The sequence below is a fragment of the Mobula hypostoma genome, chromosome 3, assembly GCF_963921235.1.
Source record: "Mobula hypostoma chromosome 3, sMobHyp1.1, whole genome shotgun sequence".
NCBI lineage: Eukaryota > Metazoa > Chordata > Chondrichthyes > Myliobatiformes > Myliobatidae > Mobula > Mobula hypostoma.
Genome location: NC_086099.1, coordinates 163,547,764 through 163,563,173, shown reverse-complemented (window position 1 = coordinate 163,563,173; position 15,410 = coordinate 163,547,764). Strand labels below are relative to the sequence as shown.

The window sequence follows — 15,410 nt, the reverse complement described above, 5'->3', positions numbered from 1 at the left end:
CTTGTCAAAAAATTTAATCAAGTTAGTAGGACATGACTGGCCCCACACAAAGCTAAGCTGACTCTCCCTAGTTAGACCATACTTTTCCAAAATTTCATTTTATTTATTCTATTTAGCGATACAACATGGAGTAGACCGTTCTACCTAGCAATACAACATGGAGTAGACCCCTCCAGCCCTTTGACCACACCGCCCCAGCAACCCCCGACAAACCCAATTATCCCTAACCTAATCATGGGTCAATTTACAATCACCAATTCATCTACCCAATATGTCTTTGGAATGTGGGTGGAAACCAGAGGACCCAGAGAAAACCCACGCATTCCATGGAACAGTGGAAGGCTTAATATCCTGAGTGCAAGTATGCAGTTATTGTTTAACAGAATGTTAAAATAATCTGGATACAAAACTACCTTACTTAAAGCAACACACATCAAAGTTGCTGGTGAACGCAGCAGGCCAGGCAGCATCTATAGGAAGAGGCGCAGCCGACGTTTCAGGCCGAGACCCTTCGTCAGGACTAACTGAAGGAAGAGTAAGGGATTTGAAAGCTGGAGGGGGAGGGGGAGATGCAAAATGATAGGAGAAGACAGGAGGGGGAGGGATAGAGCCGAGAGCTGGACAGGTGATAGGCAAAAGGGGATACGAGAGGATCATGGGACAGGAGGTCCGGGAAGAAAGACGGGGGGGGGTGACCCAGAGGATGGGCAAGAGGTATATTCAGAGGGACAGAGGGAGAAAAAGGAGAGTGAGAGAAAGAATGTGTGCATAAAAATGAGTAACAGCTGGGGTACGAGGGGGAGGTGGGGCCTAGCGGAAGTTAGAGAAGTCAATGTTCATGCCATCAGGTTGGAGGCTACCCAGACGGAATATAAGGTGTTGTTCCTCCAACCTGAGTGTGGCTTCATCTTTATAGTAGAGGAGGCCGTGGATAGACATGTCAGAATGGGAATGGGATGTGGAATTAAAATGTGTGGCCACTGGGAGATCCTGCTTTCTCTGGCGGACAGAGTGTAGATGTTCAGCAAAGCGGTCTCCCAGTCTGCGTCGGGTCTCACCAATATATAAAAGGCCACATCGGGAGCACCGGACGCAGTATCTCACCCCAGTCGACTCACAGGTGAAGTGATGCCTCACCTGGAAGGACTGTTTGGGGCCCTGAATGGTGGTAAGGGAGGAAGTGTAAGGGCATGTGTAGCACTTGTTCCGCTTACACGGATAAGTGCCAGGAGGGAGATCAGTGGGGAGGGATGGGGGGGACGAATGGACAAGGGAGTTGTGTAGGGAGCAATCCCTGCGGAATGCAGAGAGAGGGGGGGAGGGAAAGATGTGCTTAGTGGTGGGATCCCGTTGGAGGTGGCGGAAGTTACGGAGAATAATATGTTGGACCTGGAGGCTGGTGGGGTGGTAGGTGAGGACCAGGGGAACCCTATTCCTAGTAGGGTGGTGGGAGGATGGAGTGAGAGCAGATGTACGTGAAATGGGGGAGATGCGTTTAAGAGCAGAGTTGATAGTGGAGGAAGGGAAGCCCCTTTCTTTAAAAAATGAAGACATCTCCCTCATCCTAGAATGAACAGCCTCATCCTGAGAGCAGATGCGGCGGAGACGGAGGAATTGCGAGAAGGGGATGGCGTTTTTGCAAGAGACAGGGTGAGAAGAGGAATAGTCCAGATAGCTGTGAGAGTCAGTAGGCTTATAGTAGACATCAGTGGATCATCCTCCGTCGGATCCACGCCTGCAATCGCCGTTTTTTTGACTTTGTCATGTTAGGCAAAGATCGCAAGATCTTACATCTACGACTCCAGAGCCTGCTGGCCCCGACGCTAGCAGGCATGAACTTTCAATTGCGGACCCTGCCATTGATCTCGGCGGCTCCAACACCTCAGGACATATTCAAAACCCGGACTCCAGCAACGACCATGGACACATTCGAAGTGATTACGCAACCACCAATTGCAACTCCAGCCTTGAACACCAGGCCGGGTCTTTATGTGCTGCTGTTGTGACTCCCGTCTCCCCTTCCCCCACCGATACTCTGCAATCCCCTCTCCCTCAGATCCCACCGTCAGCTCCTGGGCCCTCAGAGGCTCCATCTTCCTCTCACCCTAACCCTCCCCTCTCCACTGACACCCCCAGCCTCCCCCCTCTGATCCCAGCTCTCATCCGTGCCGGGTCTTTACCAGCCCCTCCGACCTTCAACTGTCGGAGGCAGAACGCTCTGTTCTCAGTAAGGGCCTCACGTTTGTCCCCCTTCGCCCACACCTCAGCGAGATTTCCGTGTAGGCCACGTTGTAAAAATTTTCTTCCGCCGTCTCCGTCTCCGAGCCTACTTCTTCGGCAAGGACTCTTCCACCCCCACCGATGTCCCCTTCTCTCGTCTTCAACCCTCCTCTTCTTCATGGACACCCCGCTCTGGTCTTCTGCCTGCTCTGGATCTCTTTATTGCCAACTGCCGACGGGACATCAACCGTCTCGACTTCACCGCACCTTGTCCCCATTCCAACCTCACTCCTTCGGAACGCTCTGCTCTCCACTCCCTCCGCACTAATCCTAACATTATTATTAAACCCGCTGATAAAGGGGGTGCTGTTGTAGTCTGGCGTACTGACCTATACCTTGCCGAGGCGCAGCGACAACTCGCGGATACCTCCTCTTATTTACCCCTCGATCGTGACCCCACTAAGGAGCACCAGGCCATTGTCTCCCACACTATCAACGACTTTATCCGCTCAGGGGATCTCCCATCCACTGCTACCAACCTTATAGTTCCAACACCCCGCACTTCCCGTTTCTACCTCCTACCCAAGATCCACAAACCTGCCTGTCCTGGCCGACCTATTGTCTCAGCTTGCTCCTGCCCCACCGAACTCGTTTCTGCATACCTCGACACTGTTTTATCACCCCTTGTTCAATCCCTTCCGACCTATGTTCGTGACACTTCTCACGCTCTTAAACTTTTCGATGATTTTAAGTTCCCTGGCCCCCACCGCTTTATTTTCACCATGGATGTCCAGTCCTTATATACTTCCATCCCCCATCAGGAAGGTGTCAAAGCTCTACGCTTCTTTTTGGATTCCAGACCTAATCAGTTCCCCTCTACCAACACTCTGCTCCGTCTAGCGGAATTAGTCCTTACTCTTAATAATTTCTCCTTTTGCTCCTCCCATTTCTTCCAAACTAAAGGTGTAGCTATGGGCACCCGTATGGGTCCTAGCTATGCTTGCCTTTTTGTTGGGTTTGTGGAACCCTATTCTGGTATCTGTCCCCCACTTTTCCTTTGCTACATCGACGACTGCATTGGCGCTGCTTCCTGCACGCATGCAGAACTCGTTGACTTTATTAACTTTGCCTCCAACTTTCACCCTGCCCTCAAGTTTACCTGGCCCATTTCCGACACCTCCCTCCCCTTTCTAGATCTTTCTGTCTCTGTCTCTGGAGACAGCTTATCCACTGATGTCTACTATAAGCCTACTGACTCTCACAGCTATCTGGACTATTCCTCTTCTCACCCTGTCTCTTGCAAAAACGCCATCCCCTTCTCGCAATTCCTCCGTCTCTGCTGCATCTGCTCTTAGGATGAGGCTTTTCATTCTAGGACGAGGGAGATGTCTTCATTTTTTAAAGAAAGGGGCTTCCCTTCCTCCACTATCAACTCTGCTCTTAAACGCATCTCCCCCATTTCACGTACATCTGCTCTCACTCCATCCTCCCACCACCCCACTAGGAATAGGGTTCCCCTGGTCCTCACCTACCACCCCACCAGCCTCTGGGTCCAACATATTATTCTCCGTAACTTCCGCCACCTCCAACGGGATCCCACCACTAAGCACATCTTTCCCTCCCCCCCCCTGCATTCCGCAGGGATCGCTACCTACACAACTCCCTTGTCCATTCGTCCCCCCCATCCCTCCCCACTGATCTCCCTCCTGGCACTTATCCGTGTAAGCGGAACAAGTGCTACACATGCCCTTACACTTCCTCCCTTACCACCATTCAGGGCCCCAAACAGTCCTTCCAGGTGAGGCATCACTTCACCTGTGAGTCGACTGGGGTGATATACTGCGTCCGGTGCTCCCGATGTGGCCTTTTATATATTGGTGAGACCCGACGCAGACTGGGAGACCGCTTTGCTGAACATCTACGCTCTGTCCGCCAGAGAAAGCAGGATCTCCCAGTGGCCACACATTTTAATTCCACATCCCATTCCCATTCTGACATGTCTATCCACTGCCTCCTCTACTGTAAAGATGAAGCCACACTCAGGTTGGAGGAACAACACCTTATATTCCGTCTGGGTAGCCTCCAACCTGATGGCATGAACATTGACTTCTCTAACTTCCGCTAGGCCCCACATCCCCCTCGTACCCCAGCTGTTACTCATTTTTATGCACACATTCTTTCTCTCACTCTCCTTTTTCTCCCTCTGTCCCTCTGAATATACCTCTTGCCCATCCTCTGGGTCACCCCCCCCCGTCTTTCTTCCCGGACCTCCTGTCCCATGATCCTCTCGTATCCCCTTTTGCCTATCACCTGTCCAGCTCTCGGCTCTATCCCTCCCCCTCCTGTCTTCTCCTATCATTTTGCATCTCCCCCTCCCCCTCCAGCTTTCAAATCCCTTACTAACTCTTCCTTCAGTTAGTCCTGACGAAGGGTCTCGGCCTGAAACGTCGACTGCGCCTCTTCCTATAGATGCTGCCTGGCCTGCTGCGTTCACCAGCAACTTTGATGTGTGTTGCTTGAATTTCCAGCATCTGCAGAATTCCTGTTGTTTACCTTACTTAAATGTAGTTTTTAGATGTAACTGTGCTGAATCATTCTGAAATTCCAAATTTCTTTCATGATCTTAGTAGCAAGGGAACAGTTAAATGAAATGGTTCATTTTACTGTAATGGAAAAATCACATGTTGGATCTGTCAGAGACATGATGAATTGTGATTTACCACTACTTCATGGTTGGATTGAATTGCTCAATGGGTACTTATTAGAAATCAAACATCATCTTAAAATCCTTAACAGAATCAGCATACTTGCAGTCATAAGCAACACAACTACTATTTCCCCCACTTTCACATCAAGCAATGATCCAGGACCAAAAAAAACAATGGCTTGGCTTTCAAATGCTACCATCTTCAAAGGAAATATGTTTTTGGTGAATTAATATTCAAAACAAATATATTTTGAATAGCAGTATGATAGCTCATCCTTAAAACAGCACATTAAAGCTTTTAAATTTATATTTCAAAGCTTTAACATTTTAAATAATGTTTTATGCTACTACACAAATTGTAAGTTTATCAAAATAAAATGAAGACAAAAAATAAACACAAGAGATTCTGCAGATGCTGGAAATCCAGAATAACACATATAAAATGCTGAAGGAACTCAGCAGGTCAGGCAGCACCAATGGAAAGGAATCAACAATTGGCGTTTCAGGCCAAGACCCTTCATCAGCACTGGGAAGGAAAGGGGAAGAAGCCAGAACAAGAGGCCAGGGGAGGGAGAAAATGAAGTGAGAAGTTGAGAGATAAATAGAAAAGGTAAAGGGCAAAAGAAGAAGGAATCTTATAGAAAAGAATAGACCATTGGAGAAAGGGAAGCAGGAGCACCACCAGACAGAGGTGATAGGCAAATGAGGAGAAAAGAGGTAAGGGGGAAGCCAAAGTGGGAAATAGAAGAGGGAAAAAATACCAAATGTTAGAGAAATGGATGCTCATGCCATCAGTTGGAGGCTACCCAGACAGAATATGAGGTCTTCCTCCTCCAACCTGAGAGTGGCCTCATCACGGCAGTAGAGTATACCGTGGACCAACATATCAGAAAGGGAATGGGTATTGAAATTAAAATGGTTGGCTACCAGAAAATCTTACTTTTTGCAAATAGAGTGTTGCTCAACAAAGCCGTCCCTCAATCCACCATATATAGTAGATGACCCCAACAGATTCGCAGGTGAAGAACTGCCTCACCTGGAAGAACTGTTTGGGGCCCTGAATGGAGGTGAGGGAGGAGGTGAATGGACAAGTGTGTCACTTCATACACCTGCAGCAACTGAGGAAAGAAACCGACGTTTTTAAAGGTGACAGGGTGGTAGGAAGTACAATCATAAAAGCTCCAAGAGTCAGTAGGTTTATACAAAATATCAGTGGATAGTTTATCTCTAGAAACGGAAACAGACAGATTGGCAAATGGACCAAGTGAATTTAAGGGTAGGAGGGAAGTTGGAGGCAAAGTTGATGAAAGTGACAAGCTCAGCATGGGTGCATGAAGCAGCACCAATGCAGCCATCAATTGAGCACAGAAAGAGTTGAGGAGCATTACCAGTAAAGGCTTGGAACATGGACCATTCCACATAGCCAGTGAAAAGACAGGCATAGCTGTGCCCCATGCAGATGTCAATAACAACACCCAGGATCAAAGAAATCACTTCCTTCCTGTTTGCGAACACATTAATTTAAATCCAAAGTCTAGTGACTTTCAAAACAGCAAATAGTCAGCACTGCTAATTTATATGCCTAGTCTACATAAGGAGAAAAAAAATATAAAGGCTACATGCAGTTGCAAACTGTTTACTTCTGAAAGGAGAAATTGTTAGACCACGTGCTAGTTCTCATCGGTAGATCAGAGTTGGAGCGAATAAACAGCTCCAAGTTCCTGGGTGTTAACATGTCAGGTGATCTGTGTTGGGCCAAGCACACAGAAGCAACCTCAAAGCAAGAAATTTCCCCCTTCCCCCCTCCCCCACCCATCTACCTTCACCTATCACCTTCTACTTTCTTGGAAGTTCGCAGAGATTTTGTATGACTTCTACAGCTTCGACAAACTTCTATAAATGCACTTCGGAGACTATCCTGACTGGTTGCATTCAAGGCCTGATGTGGAAACACCAATGCCCAGGAATGGAAAGGTGTACAGAAAGTGGTGCACACAGCTGAGGATATCACAGGGAAGGCCCTCCCCACTACTGAGCATGTTTATAAGGAGCACTGCCACAAGAAAGTAACATCCATTACAAAGGACTCTCGCCTTCCTGGCCACACTCTCTTCTCATTTCTACCATCAGGCAGGAGGTACAGGTGCCTTAGGTCCCACACCATCAGGATCAGGAACAGTTATTAGCTTTCAACTATTCGGCTCCTGAACCAGCGTGGATAACTTTACTCAGCTCAACTCTGACTCTGCAACCTACAGAATCACTTTCAAGGACTCTACAACCCATGTCTCAGTCTTATTCATTTAGTTTAATCTGCGCAATCTGTCTTATTTTGAACATTGGTTATTTGTCAGTCTTTGTTTATGTATAGCTTTTTCATGAATTCTATTGTATTTCTTCATTTTCCTGTAAATGCCTGCAAAAAATGAATCTCATACGGTGACATATAGATGCTTCGTTAAGAAATTTACTTTGAACTTTCGAGGATTTCGCCTATCACCAAATATTCTAACAAATATCTACCAATGTATTGTTGAAGGTTTTCTGACTGTTTGTATCACGGCTTGGTATGGCAATTCCAACACACAGGAACACAGAAGGCTACCAAGTGTCGTGGGCATCATGACAAGGCCCTCCCTACCACCGACAGCATCTATGAGATGTGCTGCCTGAAGAAGGTGGCAGTAATCATCAAGGATCTCCATCCATCATCCAGATCTCACCGCAAGCAGGAGACTCAGAGGTCTTATGTCCCACATCACCACTTTCCTACAGCCATTAGATTCTTGAATCAACCTGGCCAATCTTAATCCCACCTGTGCAACACTACAGGCTACCACTTCAGGTACTCTGGACATGTCTTTATTTTTATACCTCTTACTTTGCATAATTCTTCTTCCTCTTCACTGACCTGAATAATTTATTTGGTGTTGCCTGAACCAACTTGCCTTGATATAGTTGAAAGTAATTTTTTGATTGTATCTATACCTCACCATATTCACGGACATGGCAATAAACTCACTTGACTTGTAAAGTTAAGTTTCCTTCTGTCAATAAATCTCGAGTCAAAATCTTGACATTAAAACCTTGTCAGAAAACAACTTCACCATGTACTTAAACAATTAAGTTATGAGAATAAGCAGACCTGAAGCAAGAAGTAGAGTTCTGGAGTTGAGCTGAGCCAGGGAATCAAGTGTCAAGCTGATTCTTCTAAGTGAGGCAGAACTAAGTGAACAGAAAGTGAAATCTGTGTTATAAGTAAAATTCCATTGTCCCTCAAAAAGTGGAGATTAAGGAATTCATATATTGTGCCCATTACAAACACATCAAGTTCATTCTTAATTAAACACATTATGTTAGATAATGCTTCACACATGCAGAAACACTGACAAGTTAATTTAATAAAAGGCAACAAACACATCAGGCATCGGCTATAACTGGAATATTTTGCTTTTGCCAGTTATATAGAAGCAGAAATTTAATGCGTCATGATTTAGTGCAACATTCAGCAAGCTAAGGGAAGGTCTAAAAAACGGTACCAAGTCAAACTGTGCAAGTTCCTTATCGGGAGACCAAAACTGTGGGACAACAGTAGGCACATTGCAGGGAATGCGAGCAGTGCACTTTTACCAGTAACTTATCAGGAAATGCACACTCTGAGATGCACTTGAGGATCACAGATCATGAACAAGATACTATTTCCAGAGCAGGACTGTCACTGCAAAGTGTACATAAAGGATCAACGCTAGAACTCATTGACCAGTATATATTTTTCGTTTTTATTGCTATTACAAACCGGGGGGGGGAGAAAGAGTCGGTGGTTCCCAATCCCCAACACTCTAGATCCTAGAATCGGCTCAGCAGGGATCCCAATACATTCTGTCTCCCGTTTCACTTGCATTGCTATGTGCCGCTCCAGCAACCCCCTAAAGTAACACCGCGCTGCTCCAGCAGCCCCCTCCACTAACACCGCGCTGCTCCAGCAGCCCCCTCCACTAACACCGCGCTGCTCCAGCAGCCGCCTCCACTAACACCGCGCTGCTCCAGCAGCCCCCCTCCACAAACACCGCGCTGCTCCAGCAACCCCCTAAAGTAACACCGCGCTGCTCCAGCAGCCCCCCTCCACAAACACCGCGCTGCTCCAGCAGCCCCCTCCACTAACACCACGCTGCTCCAGCAGCCCCCCTCCACAAACACCGCGCTGCTCCAGCAGCCCCCTCCACTAATACCGCGCTGCTCCAGCAGCCCCCTCCACTAACACCGCGCTGCTCCAGCAGCCCCCCTCCACAAACACCGCGCTGCTCCAGCAGCCCCCTCCACTAACACCGCGCTGCTCCAGCAGCCCCCCTCCACAAACACCGCGCTGCTCCAGCAGCCCCCTCCACTAACACCGCGCTGCTCCAGCAGCCGCCTCCACTAACACCGCGCTGCTCCAGCAGCCCCCCTCCACAAACACCGCGCTGCTCCAGCAACCCCCTAAAGTAACACCGCGCTGCTCCAGCAGCCCCCTCCACTAACACCGCGCTGCTCCAGCAGCCCCCTCCACTAACACCGCGCTGCTCCAGCAGCCCCCCTCCACAAACACCGCGCTGCTCCAGCAACCCCCAAGTAACACCGCGCTGCTCCAGCAGCCCCCTCCACTAACACCGCGCTGCTCCAGCAGCCCCCCTCCACAAACACCGCGCTGCTCCAGCAGCCCCCTCCACTAACACCGCGCTGCTCCAGCAGCCCCCTCCACTAACACCGCGCTGCTCCAGCAGCCCCCCTCCACAAACACCGCGCTGCTCCAGCAGCCCCCTCCACTAACACCGCGCTGCTCCAGCAGCCCCCTCCACTAACACCGCGCTGCTCCAGCAGCCCCCCTCCACAAACACCGCGCTGCTCCAGCAGCCCCCTCCACTAACACCGCGCTGCTCCAGCAGCCCCCCTCCACAAACACCGCGCTGCTCCAGCAGCCCCCTCCACTAACACCGCGCTGCTCCAGCAGCCCCCTCCACTAACACCGCGCTGCTCCAGCAGCCGCCTCCACTAACACCGCGCTGCTCCAGCAGCCCCCCTCCACAAACACCGCGCTGCTCCAGCAACCCCCTAAAGTAACACCGCGCTGCTCCAGCAGCCCCCTCCACTAACACCGTGCTGCTCCAGCAGCCCCCTCCACTAACACCGCGCTGCTCCAGCAGCCCCCCTCCACAAACACCGCGCTGCTCCAGCAACCCCCAAGTAACACCGCGCTGCTCCTGCAGCCCCCTCCACTAACACCGCGCTGCTCCAGCAGCCCCCTCCACTAACACCGCGCTGCTCCAGCAGCCCCCCTCCACAAACACCGCGCTGCTCCTGCAGCCCCCTCCACAAACACCGCGCTGCTCCAGCAGCCCCCTCCACTAACACCGCGCTGCTCCAGCAGCCCCCTCCACAAACACCGCGCTGCTCCAGCAGCCCCCAAGTAACACCGCGCTGCTCCTGCAGCCCCCTCCACTAACACCGCGCTGCTCCAGCAGCCCCCCTCCACAAACACCGCGCTGCTCCAGCAACCCCCAAGTAACACCGCGCTGCTCCTGCAGCCCCCTCCACTAACACCGCGCTGCTCCAGCAGCCCCCTCCACTAACACCGCGCTGCTCCAGCAGCCCCCTCCACTAACACCGCGCTGCTCCAGCAGCCCCCCTCCACAAACACCGCGCTGCTCCTGCAGCCCCCTCCACAAACACCGCGCTGCTCCAGCAGCCCCCTCCACTAACACCGCGCTGCTCCAGCAGCCCCCTCCACAAACACCGCGCTGCTCCAGCAGCCCCCTCCACTAACACCGCGCTGCTCCAGCAGCCCCCCTCCACAAACACCGCGCTGCTCCAGCAGCCCCCCTCCACTAACACCGCGCTGCTCCAGCAGCCCCCTCCACTAACACCGCGCTGCTCCAGCAGCCCCCTCCACTTACACTATGCCGCGCCGCACCGTGCCGCTTCCTGTCGCCGGTTGGTTAGTGTAAACGCCCGTCAAAGAATGCGCCGCTCATGCAAGAGGCGCCTTCAGCCTATCGAATCTCGACAGCGCCATCCACGGGCATTTTGCGCACGTCAAACCCAACCTCTTGACTTCGGTCCCAGCAGGCTGGTGAATTCGGCAGTTGTGAGCGTTTCAAATCGAGCACTTTGAAAATAATGTTTGTGGCGACACTGGAGACTGTAGACTCCTGATTCAGGCTTTCAGTCCGAAATGTCATCGCCCCTTTTGCCCCACGGACTCTGTTCACCCCCCTGCGGACTTCCTCCAGCTTTAGCAGTTTGTTTCTTTTGCCATAAATGTTTGATTTGTGTTACTTTTCTTTGCAATCACCTGTTTCTGTGAACACAAATTCAGTACTTCCGACACTCCAAGTTGAACTGGGATAAAATCCGCAAGACATTATTTGATTCTGGTGTTGATATTCCCAGTAGAATATATCATGGCTCCAAGCAACCAGGAGTAATACCTGACTTCTGGTGCTGTTTGTGTGGTGCCTACATGTTCTCTCCATGATTCCATGTGTTTCCGTCAGGTTCTCTGGTTGCTTCCAACATTCCATAGACATTCAAATTGTTAGGTTAATTAGCCACGGTAAATTGTTCCCAGCCTGTAGTAGAATATGAGGTGAGCAGATGGGTTAAATTGATGGAAACACTGGGAAAATAAAAAATGAGCTGTTCTGAATGGGTGTTGATGGTGTGGACTCAGTGGATTGAAGGGCCTATTGTATTACCATGAAATGGTGGTCTCAGACATCACACCTCTCCAGGAAGTTCCAGGAGTCTCCCACATGTTGCTAGAGGCTCCCTGATATCCGCAAATTATATACAATATCCCGGAAATCGATTTTTTTTGAGAGAGAGAGAGAGAGAGAGTGCGCAAGAGACAGAGAGTGTGCCATGGCAGAGTGTTCCAAAAAAAGGAAAATATAAAACGTACATCACCCCAGACTAAAGTGTACCCCTGCCTAATAGGGGTCAAAGATAATGACAGTGTTGCTCGCTGCACTGTTTGTAACAGTGACTTTTCTTTTGGCCATGGTGGGTTAAAATGTAAAAGACATGTTGGGGTGAGTTTAACAGGTGTCACTCGTTCATTAGCATAGCTAACGTTATTTAAACTAGCTGGCTAAGCTGCTAATGAACTACTCTATTGATGTTTTACGTGATGACGCCAAACTCCCAGTAGACTTGCTTAAAGTTGTAATAGAATAAAAAGACAACTCCATGATAATATAATATAACATAAGTACATATTTTAATGTTGCATTTTCTGCATATACTTTATACTTTATTGTTGCCAAACAATTGATACTAGAGCGTACGATCATCACAGTGATATTTAATTCTGCACTTTGCACTCCCTGGAGTACAAATCGATAGTAAATATTAAAAATTTAAATTATAAATCATAAATAGAAAACAGAAAAGGGAAAATAATGTAGTGCAAAAAAACCGATATGCAGGTCCGGATATTTGAAGGGTACTGCCCAGATCTGGGTCAGGATCCATTCAGCAGTCTTATCACAGTTGGAAAGAAGCTGTTCCCAAATCTGGCCATACAAGCCTTCAAGCTCCTGAGTCTTCTCCTGGAGGGAAGGGGAATGAAAAATCTGTTAGCTGGGTGGGTTGTGTCCTTGATTATCATGGCAGCACTGCTCCAACAGCATGTGGTGTAAAGTGAATCCAAGGACGGAAGATTGGTTTGTGTGATGAGCTGTGCCATGTTCACGATCTTTTGCAGCTTCTTCCGGTCTTGGACACGACGACTTCCATACCAGGTTGTGATGCACCTAGAAGAATGCTTTCTACGGTGCATCTATAAAAATTAGTGAAGGTTTTAGGGGACAGGCCCAATTTCTTTAGTTTTCTCAGGAAGTAAAGGCGCTGGTGGGCCTTCTTGGCAGTGGACTCTGCTTGGTTGGACCAAGTCAGGTCATTCGTGATATTGACCACGAGGAACTTAAAGCTTTTGACCTGTTCCACTTGCACATATACCCAACTTGGTTTACAGATAAGACAAAATCACTAAACAAAGTATTACATACACCCTTGGAGGTGGACTGGGGAGGGGGGAGGTGAGGGGATATGGGGTTGGGGGGGTGGGGGTGCTACCTCACTGAAATGAGTTTTTGCAGTGTGGGATGTCCTCACCGAGGAACCCAAGCCCTGTCGTGTCCTCGCCTCGAGGAGCCCAAGCCCCATAATGTCCTCGCCTCAAGGAACCCAAGCCCTGTTGTGTCCTCGCCTCAAGGAACCCAAGCCCCATCGTGTCCTCGCCTTGTTCCAGGGTCTGAGCCGAGTCAAGACCCAGATTCTGGATCCTTGTCCAGTTTCTGGCTCGAAGTCCAAGCCCAGGCTCCTAGTTCCCAGTTCCTTGTCCTGGTCCTGCTTGCCTAGCCAAAGTCCTAGCCCAAGTCTGTGTTCTTGTCCCAGCTCTCTAGTCAAGACCTGTTCCTAGTACTTCAGTGTCTGTGTCTTGGATTTGGGCCCGCTCTCAGTGCCTTCCTTATGACAATCACCCCCCCAGCTTCTAACATCATCCTCCTCATGTGGCTTCATCTATCACCTGCCGGCTAGTACTGCTTCCCCAGTCTCTGTCTTCTTATTCTGACATATGCCTCCTTCCTTCCCAGTCCTGATGAAGGATCTAGGCCAGAAATATCAACTACTTATTTCCCTTCATAGGTGTTGTCTGACTTGCTGAGTTCCTCCAGTATTTTGGGTGGATTGCTCAAGGTTTTGAGCATCTGCAGAATCTCTTTTGGCAATAACTTCCAACTTCCATTAAGTCATTAGTGAAAGATATTATGTGAAAAGTTATGATAGTAAATTACATATATAGAAAGCAAACTCATGATGACAGTGCACAATGCTCTGCTCACAATTATTGATCCTACTGATATCTTTGAATGGTTAATGGATCTTCTAATACTTTTGATGTTCTTAATAGCTTTCTGTATTTAGTTCACAGCTTCACAGTGCATGAATCTAATTGTGGTCTGGACTGGATCAAGTTCAGTTTAGTGTTGGAATGGGATAAACACAAAACAGTCACTGAGCAAAGTAAGGCTGCCATAAATGGTATGAGTTAGAGACTGTCCATATTAAACTGGACAAGTACTGAGCTGGAAGCAAAGAGTTTAGGCAGAACTTATTGAAATATCTGTCAAGATAATAGAGCAACACCTCAATGATTTTGAGAGAAATGTAGAAAATATGAGAGATAAAACAGAAAGACAAACACAGCAAATGTTGGAAATCAAACATTTGAACATGAAGCAAGTCAGCCAATATCACAGAAAAGAGAAAGTTTGGATCAAGGTTTCAGGCAATAATTTTTTGTCACAGAAACAGCAGAGCTTAAGGATCTGAGTACCAGAGAAGGATGTTTAATGACACAAATGCTTAAAAGTCTTACCTCTTTGCAAATAGCAAATAAGAGAACAGTTGTCCAACAGTTGGTACTAGCTCCCAATGTGAAGCACCTTCAATAACTCCAAAAGACTGAAGTTGGGTAAAATACTGAAAGGCTTTTATTCGCTGTACAATACGACCACCATGCTGAGTGTCTGAGGGGGAGGGGCAAGGCGAAATCACCTTTATTCAGGAATCTGTGGGAGGAGCCACAGGGGCAGTCAGCAGAGGGGCGTGTCCAGATGGTTAACACAGTTACACATATATATGGTTTACCACACAATGAAAGGGACTCAGGTTCAATCCTGATCAAGTGCTGGCTGGTGGAGTTGCTGTTGCAATGAGTGAATGAAATGAACCTAAGTGCAAGACACAGGCACGGAGATTGAATTAGGTTGTTTAAGTGGATGTGAAAGTTGAACAGCAAACAGGAGGGATCTTGACACGGAGCCCTGACATGGAGAGATGGAGGTTCATAGGTGAAACTGCAGCAAAACTTAGAACACATGGTCCTAAGCGGCGGGGAAACGTTAATTACCACACAGGCAAAACCAACGATCTGGCGACTACAGGTGTCCGCCACTTTTCAAAGGCTCGCTTTACGAAACCTGGCTGTTACGAAAGACCTACATTAGTTACCTATTTTCGCCAACAGAAGTTGTTTTCATTGTTACAAAAAAAGGCAGCCCACACCTCGAGCAGCCAAGCTCTGCCCCCGGAACTGTATTCTAGCAGGCATTGCTTAAACATGTGCCTGTGAGCAGCCTTCAGCAAGATGAGCTCTAAGGTATCGGAAAAGCCTAAAAGAGCTCGTAAGGGTGTTGCACTAGTGTAAAACTAGACATAATTAAGTGTTTCGATCGTGGTGAACGAAGTAAGGACAAAGTGAGTTTGGCTCGTGGAAGCTGACGAAGATGATGTTGAAGAGGTTTTGGCATCCCGTGACCAAGAACTGATAGATGAAGAGCTGATGCAATTGGAAGAGGAAAGGATAACAATCGAAACCAAATGCAGTAGCAAACGGACCAAAAGTGAAGTCATCCAGGAACTGAACATGAAGATTTTCGCT

General features: G+C 48.6%; 1 protein-coding gene across 10 annotated transcripts in view; it reads right to left on the bottom strand.

Annotated features, from left to right (window-relative positions):
- The window catches only part of tpk1 (thiamin pyrophosphokinase 1), a 399,771-nt gene extending 388,740 nt beyond the window's left edge, over positions 1 to 11,031 (bottom strand). For 2 of the 10 annotated variants that reach the window (XM_063044013.1, XM_063044014.1), the window contains exons 1-2: positions 10,858 to 11,031; positions 8,073 to 8,152 (exon numbers count right to left, since the gene is read on the bottom strand). The gene's annotated coding sequence lies outside the window, so the exon portion shown is untranslated. Of the gene's footprint in view, positions 1 to 8,072; positions 8,153 to 8,466; positions 8,667 to 8,723; positions 8,855 to 10,857 lie in introns of those variants that run through there. The other 8 variants (XM_063044011.1, XM_063044007.1, XM_063044016.1 and 5 more) reach the window with 8 other exon arrangements.
- Between the last annotated feature and the right edge of the window lie 4,379 nt (positions 11,032 to 15,410).